Raw genomic sequence first — 22767 nt, forward strand, 5'->3', positions numbered from 1 at the left:
TTGGCCAAATTTGGCCACTGAATACAATGTAAATGCTTCCCAAATTTGCAAAATGCAACACAAAATACAACAGCACACATTTAATGAAAGCAAAGAAGTCATGATTCCTTTTTGTTCTTACACTCTGAACTGCACAGCTTTACACACTGTCTGCTGATCACAGAAAAAAGGAAGAAAACTCTTCTGGAAGGCTGAGGAATAGAGTAATAAACCTAAAAACATTTTCAGATTTGTGAGAGAAACAGAGGAGCTAGAAGGGCATTTACTTAAATTATATTAGAAAAATATAACGACAGTTCAGATTATGCTGGTCAAGAGCAATCAAAAAGAGGAGTTGTTTAAACAGAACAAGAGTTCTCAGCACCAGAGAACACTTTTAAGAACTCTTTTTCAAATGTAATAAAGTATACAATGCAAATAAAAGAAATGATGCTTCACCTGTTAAAGGGAAAGGGCTTAGGTCAGTTATTAGTAATTACAGCTGTATAACCTCATCTTCAAAGCAGTAAACAAAGAAGATCTCCACTCTTCACTAACTCAGAGTATCCTCCCTACTACGCATAGAGAGAAAAATTAAATGCTGATGGCACCTTCAGGCTGTGAAATCAATGCTCAGGCAATCAAGCACTCAGGTTGAAATTTGATTCATACTTCTTTTAATTCAACATATGATTCCTGCAGAGTCAGAGAAAAAGGAAACGTGAAAGATGCTGTAAAGCAGACTGTCAAGAGAAATGAAAAATGCCTTAGAGATATCTGTTTTTTCTTTGGTGATTTAATATACAGTAATTTCACGACTATAAGGCGCACCCTTTTGACTAAAATTTTCCCCCAAACCCAGAAGTGCGCCTTATAGTCCGGTGCGCCTTATATATGGACATTTGCCGCCCGGGAAGTGTGAGCTGCAATGGTGGGGGCGGTGCCGTGGGAGTGCCGAGTCGTGAGGCGGGGTGGGAGCGGGCGGTCACGGCCGGCAGGAGCTGCGTGGGGAGAGAGGGAGCTGCCCCCGGCCCCGGCCAGGGGAGGGCACCTGGGGTTGCGTTTAAAGGCTACACCAGTCTGTGAAAAATGCTTGCAAACTGCCAGTAATTCATTTCTGTGTTGCACACGGCTCAGCTCCTTGCTGCAAAAAAACCCATGCAAGCCACTGCCAGTAATTCATTACTTTGTTGCATGCGGTTCAGCTCCACATTGCAAAAAAAAAGTGCGAGCCATAAGCTGAGCCGTGAGGGGGGGGCAGGAGTGGCCAGCCTCCGGCCAGCGGCAGCCGCACAGGGAGAGAGGGACCGGGCAGCGCTGCGCCACCCCGAGCCGCAGACGGTCCCGAGCCGCCCTGAACCGCAGCAACCCCGAGGTGTGAGCCATGGCTGCCCTGAACCACAGCAGACGCGAGCCCCACCTCGCCAGCCAGGGGCGGGCGATGTCGGGCCCCACGCACAGGGAGGGCACTTGGGGCTGCGTTTAAAGGCTACACCAATCTGTTAAAATGTTTCCAATTTAAGCACATGACAGTAAACTCCACGGGATTCTGTTACTAATTCGTTACTTTGCTGCACACGGCGTGGATCTTCGTGGCAAAAAAAAACTGCGCCTTATAGTCCGGTGCACTTTATGGTCGTGAAATTACTGTAAAAGGCAGAGTAGCCACATAAATGTTAGCCCTGCTTTGAGGTCTGTATCCTATGAGAAATTGAGGTCCTTCCGACACTAATGTTCCCCAAATGGTGAATATTCCAGCTCATTTTCCTATTCAGTGTCTAGCCTACCTAATGTTCAATTATTTTCATTTTCTGCCATTCTTTGACCTATTATCCATCTCACAACTAAATATCAGCCTCTTCAGGATGGCTACATTGTAAATCCAGTCCTTCAAGAAAAACCCTAGAAATGACCATTGGCTGAGCTGTGTATTTTTCTGCTCCAGCACTCTTAGAAAGCCTTCCCTCAGCACAAATACAGAAATCAACCTGAAGATAAGCAAACTGCTGTAAATTAAAGCACATTTAAAAGCAAAATTTCCAGTGACACTTGTTCCAGTGAGATAAAAAGCAAAATCAAGTTCTATCAATAGGCATAGGACAATACACTACTAAACTAAGTCAGAAAAAAAGATACATTTAGGCAAATGAAAATTTTCAAACTTCAGAGAAGACTACACTTCATTTATGTGCTCTTCTGCATATATAAAAATATACACATCCATTAACATCTCTATCTAGATTGTACAAATTAGATGCACAAAGCAAAATTTTTTTAAAAATTTCTTTCATTTTAACCAGTTTGCCTTCAGAAAGAATCCCTAGCATATTAGTGTTCTAAAATATCCCACCTTTCTGATTTACCTTTAGGAGAATAAAAAAAAACCCAAAAAACCAAAAAAAAAAAAACCAAAGCAAATAATGAATGGCTGTAAACTATAATCAAGCAATCCGAACAACATCATTCAGCCATCATTTAACTAAAAGTTAATAAAAAGGGAAAAACAAAATAAAACAAAAATAACAGATACCTTGAAATCCAGCAGGAAGCAATTGCAAAAACATACAAAGGTGCAAGACTAAATACTTTCCTGTATTTTGATAACAAGCAAGAGGAATGTTGCTATTTACAACTATTATGTTTCAAGGCCAGTTTGCTTGAACACAGGCTTTCTAATCTAAAATATCTTCAAGACATAGAAACATCATCAGGAAAGTCTAGATTAGTCTAAATTGTTTAATAACACCCTCACTGTAGCATCACTGACTGCAACAGAATTTTGCCATTTTATAACACCTGCAGAGAAAATGCCCTGGTGGTGTTTGGTACTTCTGTGGTCACCAGTATCTTAAAATTCACTTTGATAAAATGAACTGTTCCACAATTCAATTTCTCTTGTAAAATGAAATCGAAAAAAATAACAAACCAAACCAAACTAAAAAACAAACAAACAAAAATCTAAGCTCAACAAAACAAAAAAAACCCAACAAAACAAACAAACAAAAACCAATAAAAAACCAACAACAACAACAACAAAAACTTATACGCAGTAATTGTAAGAAAGTGTCTGGATGATGTTTTGGCTTTCTGGTCCCAGAAAAACTCCCCATTACTCAATTTCTTCTTTCAGACTAAATCCCTTCTTCTATGTCTACATAAAATAAAATTTCAATGTCTTCCAAAGCCTGGAAGTCTGTCCTTCACAAAAATACTTCAAAAGCTTGCTATCTACTTGAGTGAATTATGGTGTCTAGAATAATTACTAATGGAAATCTAGTAGATAAAGCATTTTACCTTTATCTTGTGAAGAAGGAAGATGGAATTGCCATTAAAATAAAAATGCCAAATTGCTCATTCCCCAAATTACTTTAAGGAATTATCACAGGAACTTTCTATTCACCGATATCAATTGGAAAAATACTAATTTTCTCTAAACACATACTACAAACATGGCACAATGATTCCATAAGTCAGTTATTCAATTGTTCATGAACATTTTCCTATTTTCTAGTAGACCCATTTTAGCAGGAGATGATGTGAGATTCAGTCACTTTAGAACAGCTGTTGCATCCTATTATGAAATGCCAAGTTTTCTTCTATACTTTCTGTTTTAAAAACAGGCTTTCATATGTGTCTTTACAATTCTGGTTGATAATAATTTGTTCATGACACTTCTTGTTCATAAAATGCTGTCAAGTTTTTGCCATTTATGCTGTGTTATCTGTTCCCTCCTTTTAACAAGTAATCAGTGAGAGTGAACCACAGAAATTAGTCAAAGTTACTTAAATGAAGTAGGGTACATGTATACCAGGATATGAAAATGCAGTAAGAGTTTAAATTTTCTATTTCATTGGATAAAAATGTGAGCAAGCTAGTTACTTGACTACTTGAATCCAAATCAACAACAAGAATTCTCTGACATAAAGCTTTTATCTTAGTATTTTGATCTTTCATTTTCTCTTTACAGAATTTTGCCAAGTTGTCCATTAAACATCATATTAAGTATAAATGCAAAATCACGTTCGGTGCCAGGTGTGCATGGACACACTGTACAAAAACTCTTGCTTACACTAAAACTCCTCTGCTCTCAGCACACTTCACACACTTTCCTTCTACTTCATTTTTTCTCATAAACATGACTATCTCACTTTCTTGTGTAATTTTAAAATTAAATAGCCTTCATTACTTTGTTTGCCTTGGTAACAGGAGCTTCAGAAGATGCTACTGATTCTACAAAGCAAGATACCACCAACAGCTGTGACTGTGTTAGTGAAACGAGATTCCCTGTTCCATTTTAGGTGCTGAACACTAACGGGTGCAGAAGTAACACAAAAATTTATCTCTGGTGATGGAAGTGTTTTTCAGTTCAAATTTTATAAAGATATACTATGACCATTTAGGTCTGACCTTTTATTTTTAATATCTTTTATTCAGGAAAAAAAATGAACACTCTATGTTCACAAGAAAATATGGTTTATTTACAGAGTTAAAAACTCATTTTTACCTTTATAAAAGAGGTACAAATGCTACCTTAATTAATAAAGTTTAATTGTCTTTCTTATACAAAAGGTAGAAACGGCTTCCAGAACTGCACTGCTTCTCATGCAATTTATAATGCTGCTACATAAGATACAAATGTCTTCATCCTGCTGAAAGATAACTGTTTTAAAAGTAAAATAAAATGGAAAATGTGCTCATGAAACCAGATGTTGTTAAGTTCATCCCAGCAGACGGTTGGTTGGGGGAGAAATGGCATAACAGCCTACAGTTTTTTGCGCACACAGTTTCGTGGGATCTCAGGAATGAACAAGTCATGGTTCACATTCTTCCTTAACCAAGCAGTCTCATGGAAACAGAGTCAGGTTTGTCTTTAGATGGTTCAGGTTCAGTCATTGTTGTCCAGTTCAACAAAACCTTACAGTGAACTATAAACCATCTTAATGCAAAAACGCACATTAGTCAGGAAATCAAATCGTCATGAAGACTTATTTTCATTCAGATGTATAATTATACAAATGAAAACATAAAATAGAGAGGAGACTAAAGCAACTATTCTATTCTTCACAATACTCTACAAAGGTTTGCCTGTCTAGATGAGGCCAGAAATAGGGACTCCACAGAAATTGTTGTTCATGTAAATTAAATACAAGGAAAATTGAGTTTCTGAGAATCCGGTCAGGACTATTCCCACAGAGCTGGGGTAGCAGTCTAGAGCTAATGACACATGGCCAGTGAATGAGTGCTGTAAGTCACTAATTGTTCACTTATCATGTAAGTGCAACTCTATATTTATTGCAAAATTCAGTACATCACAAATCATGCCTGAAATAAGGTCTGTTGATACACAACAGGAGAAGGGCTCACATACAATTTTTTTTTTGTAAACATGAGAGACACAGAAACAAACCACTGCTGCTTCAAAAGATATAAATGAAATACCAAACAGTGTGATTTTCAAAAATTTTTATGGTGAAGCAGTAGTTCATGCAGAATTCCTTTTAAAAAATTGTATTTTTACTCCATGTCTGGGAAACACACAGAACATGAACATTTCTACTGCCTGTGCCTTCACAACTATGGTTGTAATCATATCAAACACCAATAAGAACTACACAGAAATTAGGGAAATATCTGCTGATAACACTGTTACATGGCAGACAAAACAATTCCAAGGAAATATCACAAATACCAGCTTCAAATACTTACAAGGATTTAGCACAGTATTTGATAAGCCAGTAAAAAAAGTCTTGGGTACTGAAACAGGGAGCTCAGGAATATGTTCTTAGTCTTTAGCTGTGTTTTACAGTCTGCACATACTATAAAAGTATTAACTTGGTTTCTAAATTTAAAAAAAAATCCCTTCCTTGGATAGCTACTTACAATATTAATTTATATGAAATACTTTTTCTACAGCAGAGGTCAAATTACTGAAGTCTTGAGCAGTTCCAGACACTCTACATATTTAGGGGGTTACTAAAAGATTAAAATTGTTGCAGTCAACTTTGACATAATTTGAAGTCAAACTGCTTTATTTGCTAGCTAAATAGCATTTTGCCCCACTCTAGAGACTAAATTCACCGCAGAGCAGAAAATTCTTACCACTTCATAAATATCCTGTTAACAGCTAAACTATGACCTAGATAAGACACTTCATCATGAAACAGAACATTAAATCAACTGAACTCATTTTTGTTAAGGCAGCAAAACAAACTGTAGCCTTTTCAAGAGGGAGGACAGCCCTAATGGTGAAGAGAATGATGGCTAATTGTATAAATGAAAGTATTGGTTTTTTTCTCTTGGGACTCAGAAAAGATTGTTTCCGAATTATGGTTTTAAATTAAAGACATTTGGAGGTCTCAAATCTTGTCCCTTTTGGATATATATATCTAAATCCCTAAACCACCACATATTTTCTAAAAACTTGGCAGTCTCTGCACAGAAAAACCCAGGACTGACCCAACTAACTCAGAATTACCAAAGAGAGTGGTTTTATCAGTTCAAAGGGAGAAAGAAAGCAAGGAAAGAAAGGAAAAGAGGGAAAAGAAAGGAAGGAAAGGAGTCAAAAGAAAGGAAAAGGGGGGAGAAGAAAGGGAGCAAAGGAAAAGAAAGGGGGCAAAAGAAAGAAAAGGGGGCAAAAGAAAGAATTAAAAGGGCGAAGAGAAAAACAGTAAAGAGGGGAGGAAAAACCACAAACGGTTTTCATACATTAGACATGTGCAACAATAATAGATGTAATAATTTTCACTATTTCACAACTATGGTTTTGGCATGCAGAAAAACAAAGCATGGGGTTTTTTTTGCTAAAAAAGCAGAGTCCATTGTATTTTCTACACTATTAAAGCTCCCAAAGTGTCAGAACCTGTAGATGATAAAATCTTCCTTCACACCTCTATTCACTTTGAGTGTTTCAAATTCAACATAGTATTTGAAATATGGCCTGGCCATCACAGCAGGCCCAATTCCACTTCCCTCCTTTTTCCTAAGCAAAGCTTGCTATACAAGCAGGGTGAAAGACATCGCCATTGTCACACTGTATGTTCTGAAGAAGAAAAAAAATAAATACAGTATACGGTAGGACTTTTCCAAAGACAGCACTGCAGCTATGGTGGTGGTCCAGTAGCTGAACATTCCAATTCTCTGCCATTACACACTCATGAGCACATTAAACTCCCCTAAACTTGCTGTCACACATTCTTACAATCCTAACCCTATTTCTACACCCCACAGACATTTATTTCTTTCATAAACTGCATCGCAGTCCAGATGCTGTGCTCAGACATGTACATCCGTACCAGCCTGTTCCCATACCACTCTTTCCTAGCTTTAGTCTTCTATTTCATGTTAAAATAAATACAGGTACTGATACCAGCAGCTTCTCAAGCAACATGAGTTACAAAGGACCATGCTAATTGCTCAGTCACAGAAAACCATCTCTTTAGAGGCATTTTTCCTACCTGATGTCCAGGAACCCGTTTTTCCAGACAGCTAGGAGCAGCCGCTGTGGATCACTGAAGTACCTACTAGCATTAGTAGGCAACCATAACATGTCTGTGAATTCCTAAGATCTAAAGTGCTATTTAATAGGCAGTGAATTAGTCAGAAAGAAAACAATCAAACAATAAAATGCCCAAATTTCAGAAGGAAACACGGTATAGGGAAAAATATTAAATCAAAGTACAGAAAAATAAGATGAAGAAAAAGGATGGGATTATGAGGAAATGAGGAGAACCCTGCAGAGACAATGACAACTACACCTATTTATTCTTACATCAGTTCTACAAATTTAAACCCATATCCTATTTCATGTAAGTATTCATGCTTGAAAATGAATTTATATCATATGGTTCCAAAGCTAGAGTAGTTTTAGATAATTGCCTTGGTCATGTGACATCCAAGTACTCACTTCACATGGGACTTTGAAGACTAAAAGAAGTAGGAATACGTTACTGTAAGATTAAAGGGTACAGTTTTAATCCATGAAATTGATGATATTAAGGCATGATATTAAGAGAGAGAGAGAGAAAGTTGTCATTTCCAAAGTTTTCTATGGGCTTCATCAGAACTCAGAAAAAAAATCAGTTTCTGAAAATAGGCAGGTATGAACTCTCTGCCCTTCAAATTGATTAATCTGGTACAATATGAAAATGTACCTTACCAGAGATAAAAATGAAAGTTACAGAAAGGCAAGTTTTTCAAGAAGAAACCACAAAAGCAGAGACTTGCACATGTTAAAAGAGTTTCTGCTGCTGGAAGTTTAGCTCCTGAGGACATCTACTATCCTCTAGAGAATGATAGCCTGAAGGTGCTAGTGGAGAGGATCTGTTCCCTATGACATTCTTACAGGTGAAACATGAAATTTTATACAGAGGCAAATGACAGCTCCTTAGAAAACCATTAGAGTTAAGTCTCCGCGGTTAACTCAAACAACAGAGCTTCACAAGTTCCAGTGCTATGGATATCTGCCTGACTGAACACCAAGATGTTAGGTGCAACCAACTTTCTGGTCTTAGTAAATGGAGTCAAACACCAGCAAAAATTATATGGAGCAGTGGGAATAAAGATGGGCAATAGAGTGAGGACAGGCAGAAAGTTTCCTGCTTAAACCATTTCACTAGTACCAAACAGGGGCTTGGAAACAATTCTTTGTGGAAGATCTGGAGTGGATCAGAACTTAAGCAAGGCCACCCTGCCACAAAACAGTAAGACTTCAATTTGGGAAATAAAATGTCATCCAGTAAATATAGGAAACAATCATCTTCCTTCAGCTGGTCCTGGTACAGCATGAGCTAGAATATACCAGTTTTGGGTAGCATGCTTCAAGAAGGAAGGAAGTTTTGGAGAAGGTCCAGTAGAAAAGAATGAGCACAACCATGAGATTCAGAAAATAAGATGTAAGAGGAAAGGCTGAGAAAACTATAGTGGGTGAAGTGGGTGTTGAAAGAGAGATACCTACAAGGAGACAAGATAATTTTTGGGAAGTATTTCTGTAAAAGTTTGAGGAACTATTTCAGAAACCGCAAAAATAAAATCAAGTACAATTACAACAAGAGGTAGACGAACAAAGTGCAACAGGAAGTAATGCACTTGGATTGCAAACAAGTGTAAGTAATCACTAAGCCTGTATGTCTGCTTGTGGAAGTCACCGAATCTCTGCTCTGTAACCTCTAGAGAATAAGCTATGCCAGTTAAAGTTGATTCTGTCTTGAAGAGCAAATAATCCAACCCCACAAAGTCTTTGTAGGTTTTTTTTCCCCCAATCATACTGTGGTTACCTTTGATCTTCCTAGAAAATATCACAGAGATAAAGACACTTGAAATATTTATACGGAGCCTAATGCCTTAATATTGAGGTTTGTTTTTTCTCTATTTCTAGAAATTATAAATCAAATGCCAATTTGATTTAGCGCAAGTAAAGATAGCATTACAAGTATTCCACTGATCATTAAGGCCTTGTCTGCAGGAAAAGAATTGCATCTAGTTTACTCTGGTTTCACACTTTCTAATAATTGTCTCCATGGACACAGTAAGTACTCAGTAAATGTGAGATAATATTTTCCAGGTTTAGTAATTCTGAAAATATGCTATAAACCAACACCTTTGTTTCTGCAGTCCTTTCTGAGTAAACACACCATCCTCAAGTTCCAGAATCAAAGCTGCTCCTGATTTTAAATTTGGCCTTTGGATTACAGACCACTGTAATTTCTGAAACCTGTCTTTCCTAACTCTGTATGCTCTTGTCTTTGAGTAGCATGATCCTCTTCAAAGCATTTTCTGCATGTGATAGGTTCTTAAATAAAACACTATTAAAAATAAGCATATTTTTCGCAAGAACAATATTATCCAAGAGCTCTCTAGGCATAAAATTTGAAAGAACCACCGTTGGGTTTTTCCTGTTGCTTTCAAAACCACAGTATCATGAACTTGGTAACAGCTTCTCTACTACCTCTGTTAACAGAACAGATATATGAATCCTATTTCTACACTCACCCAGGGAGAAAAATATAAATCAGCTTTAGAAATATGGGTTGAATTACTTACTATCCATAATTTCAGATATAAACATCCAAATAAACTGAGTTTGCAAAACAAAGTTGAAAGAACAGACTCACCCTTTCAAGGTATTTATTAAGTACTACTTCTGGTCTGACTGGAAATACTTTTTATAAAAAACCAATTTCTTGTATTAAATTGTTTCCAGGCAGAGCTATGAAGCACTGTTATTTTTAAAACTGAAACAACAGCAGATATGTTTTTCTCATATAGGTTTGGTTCAGATCCTATTCAAGCCTGCAATTTTATCTACATACTACCACTTTTCCCTTTGTAAGGTATTCTGGTCTACCATGAAAGGAGTCATCATTAACCACCACTGTAACTACAATTTTTAGAACATTTTTTTATGTTTAAGCTCAGCCTTCAACTACCGAGTTCGTAGGGCATCATAAATTAATTTAATTTTCCACTCCCCAGTAAAGGAAATTCATACACGAATGCAATTCTCTGGTTTCTCTGCCACAGACTCCTCCGCTTTTTTCTTTTCAACTTGATGAAAGAAATGTTTCACATCTACTCAAAAGAAGCCTGATCTGCATTTCTGCACAGGAAATTGTAAGATTTAAAGGAGTCATTGCAAATAGATGCTTGGTGTTTTCAACTTACAGCATATTCAGAAAGCTTTGCTAGGTCTTTAGAATTTTCACAGAACTTGGATTCTGTCTATTTCCACGTTTATTGTACTAAAAAAACACCAGTTATTTTATTACAACTTTTAATTTTGAAGTTCATTTATTCTTTCCTATAATGCAATGAAAAACTCAGTGGACTTCTAAAATGCAGCTTAAGCAACAACTGCTGAAGATTCAAGAGTTCTAACACAAAGACAAATGGCTAAGACAGTTTGTGGTGAGAATCTGACAACTAATCAAACACCTGTTTGCAGACTAGACTTTTGAGGAGGGTGAGAATTTTCTTATTTAAACGGCATAGGCTCAGCTTCACTGCACAATCCAAATCTTAGACAGCCATCAATTACAATAATATTCTGGAATTGTCTCTAAAATTTCTAGCCCACACAACTAGGTTGATACTTCTGCATATCCAATTTTCTGTCTCCAAGAATTAAGTTCCATGGCAATTTAAGCTGTTCTGCCAGGGTTGCCATGTGCTCACCCTCCCAGTCATCGATTGTTTCTTCCCCACACAAATACTGGTTATACACGGGACTGGAGGGAAGCCAGTTCAGGGAGCCTGGAAAGAATTGGGTTGGATCCTGCAGGGTTAATTTTTTTCCAGTCAGCTCTCTGATATGCAGTTTCCACAGTTCTGTATTACTTGACAAATATACTTCGGAGCAGCACGTGTGAAGAAGACATTTTATTTTAAAAATGCTCGTCTAGTTTGTCAGCAAAATGTGGAAACCAACACATATTTATAATCAGAACAGAATTGTTATTGCCTGAAATAAAAGTGTACATATGATATAATATTTGGGTTCTCTGTCTGTAGCCTTCACTACTTATACTTTTGGATTTTTAAGAAGGGATAAATTTTATTATATACAGCAATACTGCTGCAACATTACTAGTTCTAGTGTTATAACTGGGCTTTTCTATAACACAGCTCTGCTGTGTCACTTTTTCAAAATAGAAACAAGCACAGTAAAAACAGTTGTTAACTTATCTTCCAGAATACATGCTCTCTCGTTTTAAGCATAAAAAATATCTCAGCATTCTCTTTACATCCTGTAACTTCTTCCTAAATTTTAAGATGATAAATGACACAGAAAATTTTATGCATTGTTGGGACATCTTAAGCTTTCAAGCAATTTTATTTATTATTGGTTCAAACAAGAGATTGACAGAACCTACTTTAAAGTTACTTAGCTGATGTAGTCCAAGACTGCCAAGTAACATCATTTTTCTTACTTTTTTCCATTTTCTCATGTTCAGACCTTGCTCTATTTAACAATACTTTTGATATACTTGCATGAATAATTTCTCATGCAAATCCAAGCAAATTTAATTAATTTTTCTAGAACATTTCTTTGTGGCCTTTTTCCTCCAGAGACATCTCATAGCATCAGACCTTTGCTTGTTCTTCTTCCAAAGAGAAGAACAAACAAACAACGTCCCACAGCACCTTCATCTGATCTGAGGAACTGCTGCTTCTCAGACATCTGGTCCCTCAATGCACAACCCCCTCTGCCAGCACTGGCTGTCCCACAGACAATTACAGTTTCATCATACTGCTCTCACATGGACCTACTGTACCAGTTTCACATTATTATTTCTTTACTTTGTATTTCTTTACATATACATATATATATATGAAGAACTGGGGCTGCAAAAAGAGGTAATTTCTTTTAATGATGCCTTGCCATGTGCAAAACAAAAAGTTCAACAATTACAGCTTGTTAAGGGCCTCAGAAGTGAAAGATTATTGTCTTTCAAATACAAAGGAGCAATATTAAGATCTTCCTGTGAAACATGCCTCCAGCACCTGAGGTGTGTGTATTTTGAGTTAACCTACTCCTAGGATTTCCCTGGGCTGCTTATCTTTGCCCCTGGACTTTGTTCTTCAAAAACACCTTTTGTCTCTCCTTTACAGCCAAGCTGGAGATATGACATCCATCTATTCTATCACAGACATGGAAGAAAGCAATCTCTTCCATTTGTGCAGCAGCCAGCCTGCCACTCTCACAAGTCTGCCTTTGGTAGAGCTCTGTGATTCCTCTTTTAGACTTATATACAATAATTTTTGTTTGTTTGTTTATTCATTTGACTTATGAGAATGTTTCTGACTAATAGAAATCAAGCTTATTATTTTCAAACTGTAATTTTTATACTTAAAGACACATGAATAAAATTCTTCCTGTCTTTTGTGGTACATTATCTGTCCTCTATCTACACAACAATTGAACATGTGACTGTGTTACTGCTCCGGTAAAGAACTAATAAATTCCATGATGATTCAACTAGACAGTTGTGTAGATTGTTTGGAAAGTAAGTCTTCAGAATTTTAGAACTCTTACAGAATTTACCTCTTCTTTATACAACCACTCAAATCATTCTTCTTATATAGACAATACCACAGGGGCAAAAAAATAATGTTAGATATTAAAGTGTGAAAAGCAAGGAAAATAATTTACAGAAACTACTTCACCTTGAAAACGTACTTACCAGATGAACTGTTAAATGAATACCCTAGAGCAGTTCTGATGAAGACAAGTGGCAAGTGATGAAGAAAAGTAACCTGGAGTTACAGAATTGTTTATGCCATTTATATGAAAGGAAGTGCAGCAAAGGAATTACAAGACAGAAATCTAAGTTCAGTAGAAGTTTCATAGGTATGACAATATACACATGGTGCTTTTTGGTCAACAAAGAATACTGATTTTATTTGTTGCCGTCTTAAAATCACATGTGAATAGAAATTTCAAATCCAAAAGATACATTAGAGATGTGTCTCCCATGTGATATTGATGGCTTGCTCAAGGGAAAAGTAATAAATTGGGGACCCAATCTAATTTCCTGATCAGCTACTCACACTTTAAAACCAAACTCTGGCAAATTGTGACACCCAACAGTTCCTCATTAATTTCACTTTGCTGTTTCTGTAAGCTGTACCCAGACAAAACAACTTCTTTTTGCTTCAACAAGAATCATTACAGTGGAAGAAAACAATGCTTTATCTTTTGTGCTAATTCTCAATCCATATATTCCTCCACTTTTTTTTCTCTATGGCTACTTTGTGGGGGAGTCAGCTTGCTTATTTAACAAAATAAACCAAGAGTTTCAGGTGTTGGTGAAACCACATCCTCACCAACCACACAGCCTTCCCTTTAGATGTCAGTGAACTCTGCTACAGACTCAGAGGGATAGGCACATTCATTCTTTAAATACCTTCTACAGAACCAGTGATACTGTGATACCCTTCCTCTCCTCAGCCGCTATATCACTCTTCTTCACCATCAAAGACAGGCACACGTCACAGCAAAACTAGAATGTACCAATATACTTGAGGGCTAAGGCAGTCAACACAGAGGAGTATGTTTTTCCCTGTGCTTGGTGAGCAGCACAGACTACTACTAATGCATGTGAATAATGGCTCAAGGAGCTACACACAGATTAATTTAACACCAGCTCAGAAGGATGGAACTGTCCTCAACAGGTGGAGGTGGAATTAATTTACTTATGCCCGTCACAATAATAGTGTGCTACTTACTGAAAAGTATTTCTATTGTGATTTCTTGTTCTCACTGAACTACAATGCACATTTGTTTATGTTCTTAAATTAAAGCTTTTGCCTCTCGCCATCTAAAAGACAAAGGCACGATTTATAGCTAAGATATCACCTTTTGACTTTTTGGAAAGTATACTTTATAGCCTAGAAGGTAATGTACATCCATTTTTAGTTTTAAGAAAAAGATCACCAGCTAGCATCACTTGGAAGAGGAAGTCCTTTCCCAAGCTGGCCAAGGAAGACAAACAGATGTCAAAAGAAAAAGCTTTTTTGTGAGTCAAGTCTGTGGAAAACATCAGCAAAACTATCTAGCAGGATGCTGTGAGTGAATATTGGTGTATAGCGAAGGCCCAGAAAAAGTAAATGCAAAAAGCTGGTAAGGGACATTTCACTACTTATGCTTAGACAAAATCAAGAGAAAAGGTAATAATTCTAGTAAAATCCATGTTTGTCTCAAATGATTACTAGTAATGCTGTAGCAGTCTTTAGTAGAGTAACAACTAAAACCAGGATTAACAAACAATGCATCTTCTTTCACTGCAACAAAATCCTGTCTTCCTTTTCTTTGAAGCATTAACTACTTTGTAGTCACTGGATTAGAAGACTTGAGTGCTTGCATGCTTTCCAGACATGCTGAGCCTAATGACAACTTCCTTTATAAAGCAACAGCCTCACAATGAATAAACAAACTTAAATAGCAAACCATTCTTTGCACAGAGAACACAGTGACAGATGCTATAAATTAGATGGAATACTGTAAGTAGCATTTCTTCCTTCTGAGCAACCACACAAGGCAACAGAGAACATCTATAGAAAGAATTATTCTTTTTTTAAATGAAAAAATTTGCTTAATACCTTGCCTGCAATGTTATAAAAATAAATACAAAGAGAAGTATGATTAAAAGCTTTAGATGCTGACTTCTTCTAAAAGGCATTCTTATTGAATCTAAAAATGTGAATTTAAGACTCTGAAAATAAGCCATGAAAAGGACACCACAAGTCTTCTATACAGAAGATTCTCACAGCTATCAAACAAAACTCACCATTTCTTACCATTTTTTCCTTTTACTCTTCCGTCTCTCACTTATTCGTGGACTTAGACTGTCAGTTTCCTAATTAGTGGTCAAACATATTTCCATGCCAATGCCTGAAAGCTATTCACACCTTAGATAAAGTGCAGTGAGTTTAGAAAAGAGATCAGCTTTTCTGCAAACAACTGAAAACTCACTAAACAGGATTAATTTGCTTTGTCTCTCATCTTGTCCTTTTCTTCCAGCATCTTGTATTTCTGTGCTATTTACAGTAACAAAGGGATTAAGGGAAAAAGTGCAATTCCACTACAAATACTTAATTTAATCGAGATGCTCATGGGGAAAAGATTCACTGCCAAATCTTGACCCAAAGATAAACCTCATCACTAAACTAATGACTTCATTAACGCTAGAAAGGTCTGATTAAGATTTGACCTAAAAATAGTTAATGTGGTCAGTATAATTAATTCAAAGCTATCTGCAAACTCCTTGTACTCACTTTTATCAGATGACCTGTATACAATTTCCAGAGCTGAATCTCTTTTATTAAAGTCAGAATGGAGCTATAGCTAAATCTCACGCAACTTTCAAGGCTTCAGTATTTTACAACTTTTGTCGTTCAGCATTTAAAGGCGTTCAGAAGTAATCCATACTTGTATTAATTTCCTCCACCAAAATTGTACTCTGAGAAATTAGAGGCGTTTTTTTTCCTCTATGAAGTTAGGTAGAAGTTTACGAACTTCAGGGCCTTCAAAATCATAGGCATAAGTTACCAATATGTTTTCAGTCCTAGACAGTCTGTTGATGGAGTTTTGATTGGTTGTTTTTGTTTTGGTTTTTTTTTAATGCTGCATTCTGCATATTTCTCAAGTCACATGAGCATTAACTTCCAGTTGATTAAATACCCTTTCCTCTTTAATGGCAAGAGGTCAAAAATCCGTAAGCCCAGTTCATGGTGCATCACCATTTTCAACGTTGCTTCTCATCTGGCCATATTCTAAAAGTGAACACTGAAAAGGCTGAAGCAACATTTTCAAAAATAAACCTTTAAAGGATATGTAGATTAACAAATATTCTGTTTACCATTAAGCAAATCAAATTAAACAGACGAATACCCCTCAACAATAGAAGTACACAAGAATTTATTGCTGTGATTATGGGCTCTCAAGCATTGTGCTGCTTATTCAGAGAAGAAAATGGAGTCTCAGACTTCATGCCTATCGAAATAGAGTGAATCCACACTTTGTGGAGGTGGTAGAGACGATAATCACAAGCCTGCTTACGGGGTAGTGCTCAAAAAAAATTTAAAAATAAAAATAAAATAAATAAATAAAAAAGATAAACCCCAAATACACTTTCAATGGTTATTTATGATTTTATACTGCCTCCGAGAAGGTTGAAACTTGACATGTCTCCTGAGAGCACACACAGCGGACGGGGCAGCTCACTGCCCACCGCAAAAGACGGAGACACGTTGCCACACTCCCAGCGCCTTCCCGGCCCGTTTTCCCAGCCCGTTTTGCCGGCGCCTGGCGCTCCACCCGCGGGCAGCTCCGCGCCTGGCCAGAGTGTCCCGGGAGCCCGCACCCCTCCACCCTCCGGCAAGCCGTGGGGATGCTCTGGGAAGGCAGAGAGAGTCCGGCCAGATGCACCAGCGTCGGTGCTGCCGAGCAGCACGGGGGCCAGGAGAATGAAGGAAGGAAGGAAAAAAGTTCACGGGACACTTGTGCACATCTCCCTCCCGCTGCATTCGAAAAACAGATCGAGCTGCTCAGGGAAAAGGGGATAAGGCGCGGACGGGGGACAGACAATCTGGCATCTCCTCTCACAACCTTCGCAGGACACACTGCATCCTCCCTGCGGCGCCGGGGGGGATCCCCAGAGCCCGGGACCCCGCAGGAGGGGTAGAGCAGCGGGGCAGCCTCTTCAAAGGGAGCAATAAAGGCTCTAGGAAAAATAAACGCTGCGGGAACTGACCCCAAATCCGTGAGCTGTAACATGCCCGCCTCCTGCTCTCGCCCCGGAAAGCTCACAGACCTCTAGCTTTCTGCTGACCCTCTCCCTACATGGCAAGGCAACAAATGGCAAGACCTCGGACCCCGGAGCTGAATAACAGGAAATATAGGCATCTGTCACCTCCCGGGGAGAGCTAAATGGATTAGCGAAAGCAACAAAGGGAAGAAAAGCTCTTTCAAACGTGCAATTGATTAACAAGTCCCCTCTAATCTGCAGCATCACTGTTTTTCCTTAAAGACATCATCGGTCTCCCCCAGCACGTCGGTGCAATTAAGTTGAAGCCAGAAAAGGTGGGGGAAGAAGGCACTGCTAACCCGCCGAGCTCCCGCGCTGCCCGGTGAGGACATAACGGGAAGGGTTACAAACCTGGCATGGAAATTGTGCAGCCTTGTCATCTGCTCCCTCAGTCCCTGGGCAAAGACTCCCGGGAAGGACTTTGAGAGTAAGGTTTATCTGGTGCAGAGGAGGAGAGGGCAATTTTCCAGAGAACGGCTTCATGAAAGATCAAAGAGCTGGATCCGGCAGTTCCTACCTCGACGGTGCATTTCACATCCCAGAGAAAAGGAAAACGTTAAGCCTCCCCTTTCCTGCTCTGAAAGTACCATACAACTTAGGCGCGAGTGGGAGGGAAAAATTTAAAAAAAAAAAAAAAATTAAGGGGAAAAAAAAAAGTCGTTTATGAGGCTTCTTTTATAGGAACTGTGTTACACCATCGTGGCTCTCCAATCCCACATGTTCCCTTAAGGTCTTGCAAATCACAGCGCTACTTCGGAGATAGCGAACAAACTGGTATCTATCTATTCAGCAACTGCACCGCTGCTGCCACGGCACAAGGTCAGATGTTAATAGGAACAGTTTATTCGACCCTAAAAGCAATCGCGGAGCTCAATGAACCGCGCGTCCTAGCGTTTCCTGAGCCCTGAGTCCGACCTCCTCAGTCCCTGAGGTCGACCAGGTACACGGAGAAAATGGGATCCTCTAAAGTCCAAAGGCGCTCAGAAAGAACCCCCCGCCAAGCCTCCATGAGCTGCAAGCACGGCGGCTGCCCCCTCGCCCAGTCAACTTAAAACTCCTCCTGATTCCCGCTGAGATTCTGGCAACACAACGTCCCAAATAATAACACATTATTATAACCATTCCGAGGAGATCCGAGGAGAGGGCTGGAGGGAGGGCAGAGCGAAAGAGGAAGCTCCACTCATTGCTATCCACCCTCAGCAATAACAAAACCCTGAACTTTTCCTTTGTTTTCTCCTTCTTTCTCCCTCCACCCTGGCCTCTCTCAGGGGCTACCAACAGCCTCGAAGCGCTGAACCGGCCTAATAGAGGCACAAGCGCCAGCCGCACGTGTGGGACAGAGGTGCGGGGACGCGCTCGGGGTAAAAGTTTCAGCTACCCTCGGCTTCTGCCAACCCCCGCCCCCTCGTAAAGAACACAACATCAGGTTTCCATTGTGCCAAGACGAACCGAAAAGGAAGAAAGAAAAAAATATAAAAAAAAAAAAAAACGAGGAAAGAAAGCAAGAAAGTGAAAAGGGAAGGACGAAAAGAAAACAAAAGAAAGATTATTTTAAAAAATAAAATAAAAGAAGAAAGATAAGAAAGAAAAAGTAGACAACATGAATCACCACCTGGGGATGCTGGCGGCTCTACCGGTCCCAAATGGATACGCGCAATTCTCCTAGGAGCAGAAGCAGCTTTCCCCGCCTGCCCTGTCCCCACACTCTCCTGCTCGGAGAGCAGAAGCATCCCGCCCTGCAGGCAGGGTCCCGCTCCTTACCTGCCGCGCGGAGGCGAAGGAGCGCGGCGGCTGCCAGCAGGAGCAGGAAGCGGCCCGCCGCCCCCCGCCGTCCCGTCGCTGCGGGGTCCATGCTGCCGCCGCGGCACAGATCCGCCCGGAGCCGCCGGGAGCAGCGCCTGCGGGCGGAGAGGGCTCCGGTGGCGCTGCCGCAAGCTCGTCCCGGGCACCGCCGCGCCGGCCCTGCGCTCCCGCTAACGGACCGGCCCCGACTGGGGGCGGAGGAAGCCGCACTCCTTTCCCCTCCTCCTCCGCCTCCTCCTTCTCCAGCATCCGAACGTCACCCGGGACCCGGCACAGGGGAGGGGAGCGGCGCGAGGGGCGGACAGGACGGGACAGTCCCTTCGCTCCGGCACCCTCTGCCGGGGGCAGACCCCGGCCCCGGGCGAGTCCGCGCACACTTTTCCCTCCGCACTTGACGATCACCAGGAGCCTGCAGGACTTGGGCCCCCTCTGAAAGGCGAGTCCTGCTCCCAGAAGCCTCAGGAGCCTGCAACCTTCCTCACAAAAAATCCCCAATAAAACAGAAAGAAGCGGGAGAAGGGCACATCGGCCAAAACCGCTACGGCTTTTCTCCTTAGCCCTCTTCCTTCTCGCTGCACAACTGAGGAGTTTTTGCACCCCTACAGCGTTAAAAACAATTGATTGAACACAGTTACTCCTGCCCCCAAAACGCTTAGGGGCGTCAGCCCCGCTGCACGTACTCCGAGAGGCAAGAACCACCACGACTGGGATCTTCTTTGTGCTCCACCAGTTCTCTCATGATGGGGTGTCAAAAGTAAAGTTTGCTTTCTGTCTTCAGCAGGCAGAAAATGTTCTGCTTGCAGAGTTTCAAAATATTTCCAAGTTATTTACTACCAGAAATAAGAGCATTTTAAGTATATTTTAAGTAAGCTTTCCAAAGTGATTTTTTGGGGGGATGGGGGAGGAAAAAAGGAATTTTCTTGGTTTGGGTTTGCAGTTCAAAGAAATCAGTATTCGAAGACAAAGCAGAACTGTAAGCAGGCTTATTTTAACTACCTCATATAAGATCCAAGAATACAGTTCAGCCATTTAATTGCTGCATTTTAAAAGTTATAATTTAACAATGTATCTACAAATACATTTCTATTGGTTTAGATTTCATTTCTAAATATCTGACACTGAGGAATGCTGAATACATACATCCCTTTAAGTTCTTCTCCAAATCAAGCTCGAAATTCACAATAATTCTGGTGAAATTCATTTTACATTAAATTTGCTTCTTAATGCAAACAAAGGCAAACTTTATGACATATTAATTCTTCCTCCTTTTGCACTCTGATTCTTTCCTCTCAAGTTTTCAGTTCCATCTTGAAAATTCTTCTGGCACCTAAGAATGACAAAGGGGGGTCCTGATCCCTCTTTGGCAGGAATGTAAGACTGACTGACTTCAACCCCTTGCTATCACAACAACACATTTTAAAATCCCTTTCATAAACATATGAAACGTAATGTATAAGTAATGATGATCCTTTTTATAAACTCCATTCCTTGGATTAAAGGCTGCTCCAGACTTGCCTCTTTGATAGTTAGGAACACGCTCCTAATTTCCAGACTATATGTATTCAGATCAGTTTATATTCCTTCTCTTTTGTGTCACTACTACCCTTCCCACTTCTCCTCTCTATGACGTAAAATAACAGATTCACACCTCAGCCTTTATGTTGTTACACTAAAAAAACCTAAATCTTTTCATTTCCTTTGGAATCATCCGTTATGTGTTCCCTGATCACCCTAATTCTTTTTCCTGTCACCCTGAATATCTTCCGATTCCTCCAAAATTTTGCGAGTCTGATTTAATCTTTCTGATGGTGAGTGGCTTGAGCTCAACATAGTGCTGAAGATGTTTTCTCTACTAGAGCACTTTTAATTTCCTTTTAGTGGTGAAAAGACTGAAATACCATTGATTTACAGCACCTTGCCAGTTATAGGTATACTCTGATGTGTTAGAAAATCTACTTCCCTCTTTCTGTATAACTAACAGCAGAGACCTGCATCAAAATTCTGGCCTCATAAAGCCACTCCACTCCCCTTTTTTGTAGCACAACCCATCAAGATCAATTCCTTCTGCACCTTCTTTTATTAAGAACACCTCTTAGCTCTGCATCAACAAAAAAATTTTGGTTGCACATTGCTAAATAAAATCAGTGTGAAGAAGTGTCCCCAAGCAACTAAAAAAGAGACAGTGCTATGACTTTTAAAACAAAGTTCAGGTGGTTAAAAACTGCAACAATTACCTGCTTAAAGTATTAAAAGTTCAAACTCCATGTTCCTCTGAAATTTAGGATTGTTACTTGCCTTCCAATCTTAATAGGAAATAAAAATGTCAGCATAAATTATTCTACATTTTGCATAATCATGCCAATGAATATTTTGGTTTTTTTCTCTTATACTCTCAAAGAACTTGCAAAGTTACTTTTTGCATTTGGGCATAAATCAGCATTTGATATAAACTTTGGTTGTGAATAATTTTTCTGACTTGGGAGGGGAAACTGGTTGTGTCATGAAGGTTAAATGACTAGGCCAAGTTAGCTACTGAGAATTTAAGTCAGCTTCAGCCCCAAAAATTATTTTGTCACTAATCACAAAAACTGCTATTCATATTTCACATTGCAAATAAAGTCACTATAGTGAAGAAACCACAGTATGAATTCTTACTCTGTATTGAAGAAAAACATGTACAGCAAAGACACATGGAACAACTGGACATTCTGAGCTGGTTCTCCCAGTTCACATAAGCCGTTAGAGAGGTCACTTGTGTTGTACAGCATATGGTCTCAAACTGTTTTGTCACTGTTTGAAAAAGCCGTGCACATATTGGTTTGCATGACCATATGGTATGTGCCTGACAGGAGCACTTAAGAGAAATGGGCAAAGTGGAATTCAGCATGAATTTCCTTGGGAATCACTGACAGAATTTGGGTGGATTCCCTAAGCCATTTTTGTCTTCTTTCATAATAAATATAACAAAAATTGCTTTAAAGAAAGTGTAAGATTAAATGTGGTTCCAACTCAAAGGTCTTAGTGTGTCTATAACCATTCTGCAAGCTTAGATCAGTTTTAATTGGTACACTATCTTTAGCAAAAAAATAATTCCCCACCTGATCCTTTTATTCTTGTGATGAAAGCAGTACAGAAAACATTACCTACATGTTCCACATTTTCAGGAGCGACTCTTGGGCTTTCTTCTCCAGTATTAAAGTACATCATGTAGATTCCCACTATTGGTCAAAACTGAAAACAGGATTTGGGCATAAAACATAGGATTCAAAGTCCAAATGTGTAATGCAGAAATTCACTTGTTTACTCTTGAACATTCATTCCTAGCTGAATCCTGCTAGGTGTAAACATTCCTTTTTTGATCAGTTATACACATTCAGAACTGCCCCAGCCACGGCAACCAAATGATCACTTCCACAGAGATCCAGAAACTTTCCTGCCACAATGCTTGAGACTCTTGACAAACCATGCCTGATTCTGACCACCCATACAATTTTAGTCACTGTCCTCTGAAGAGCATATTTTGGAAGAAAACTGAAGTGACTGTACTCAGTGTTATGTATTGCCCCAGCAAATACCAGCCTAACTCACAGAGAGCTGGGCTCTCAATGTTTCTCAACATCTAAGTCCTCAGGGAGTGACTTGGTCACAAAACACTGTGCAGAAGAGTGGGACACATTCTACT

General features: G+C 39.4%; 1 protein-coding gene across 1 annotated transcript in view; it reads right to left on the reverse strand.

Moving 5' to 3' along the window:
• The window catches only part of ROR2 (receptor tyrosine kinase like orphan receptor 2), a 152309-nt gene extending 133199 nt beyond the window's left edge, over positions 1-19110 (reverse strand). The window contains exon 1 of the mRNA XM_033086343.1: positions 19044-19110. The gene's annotated coding sequence lies outside the window, so the exon portion shown is untranslated. The remainder of the gene's footprint in view (positions 1-19043) is intronic.
• Between the last annotated feature and the right edge of the window lie 3657 nt (positions 19111-22767).

Source organism: Catharus ustulatus, chromosome Z, assembly GCF_009819885.2.
Source record: "Catharus ustulatus isolate bCatUst1 chromosome Z, bCatUst1.pri.v2, whole genome shotgun sequence".
Classification (NCBI taxonomy): domain Eukaryota; kingdom Metazoa; phylum Chordata; class Aves; order Passeriformes; family Turdidae; genus Catharus; species Catharus ustulatus.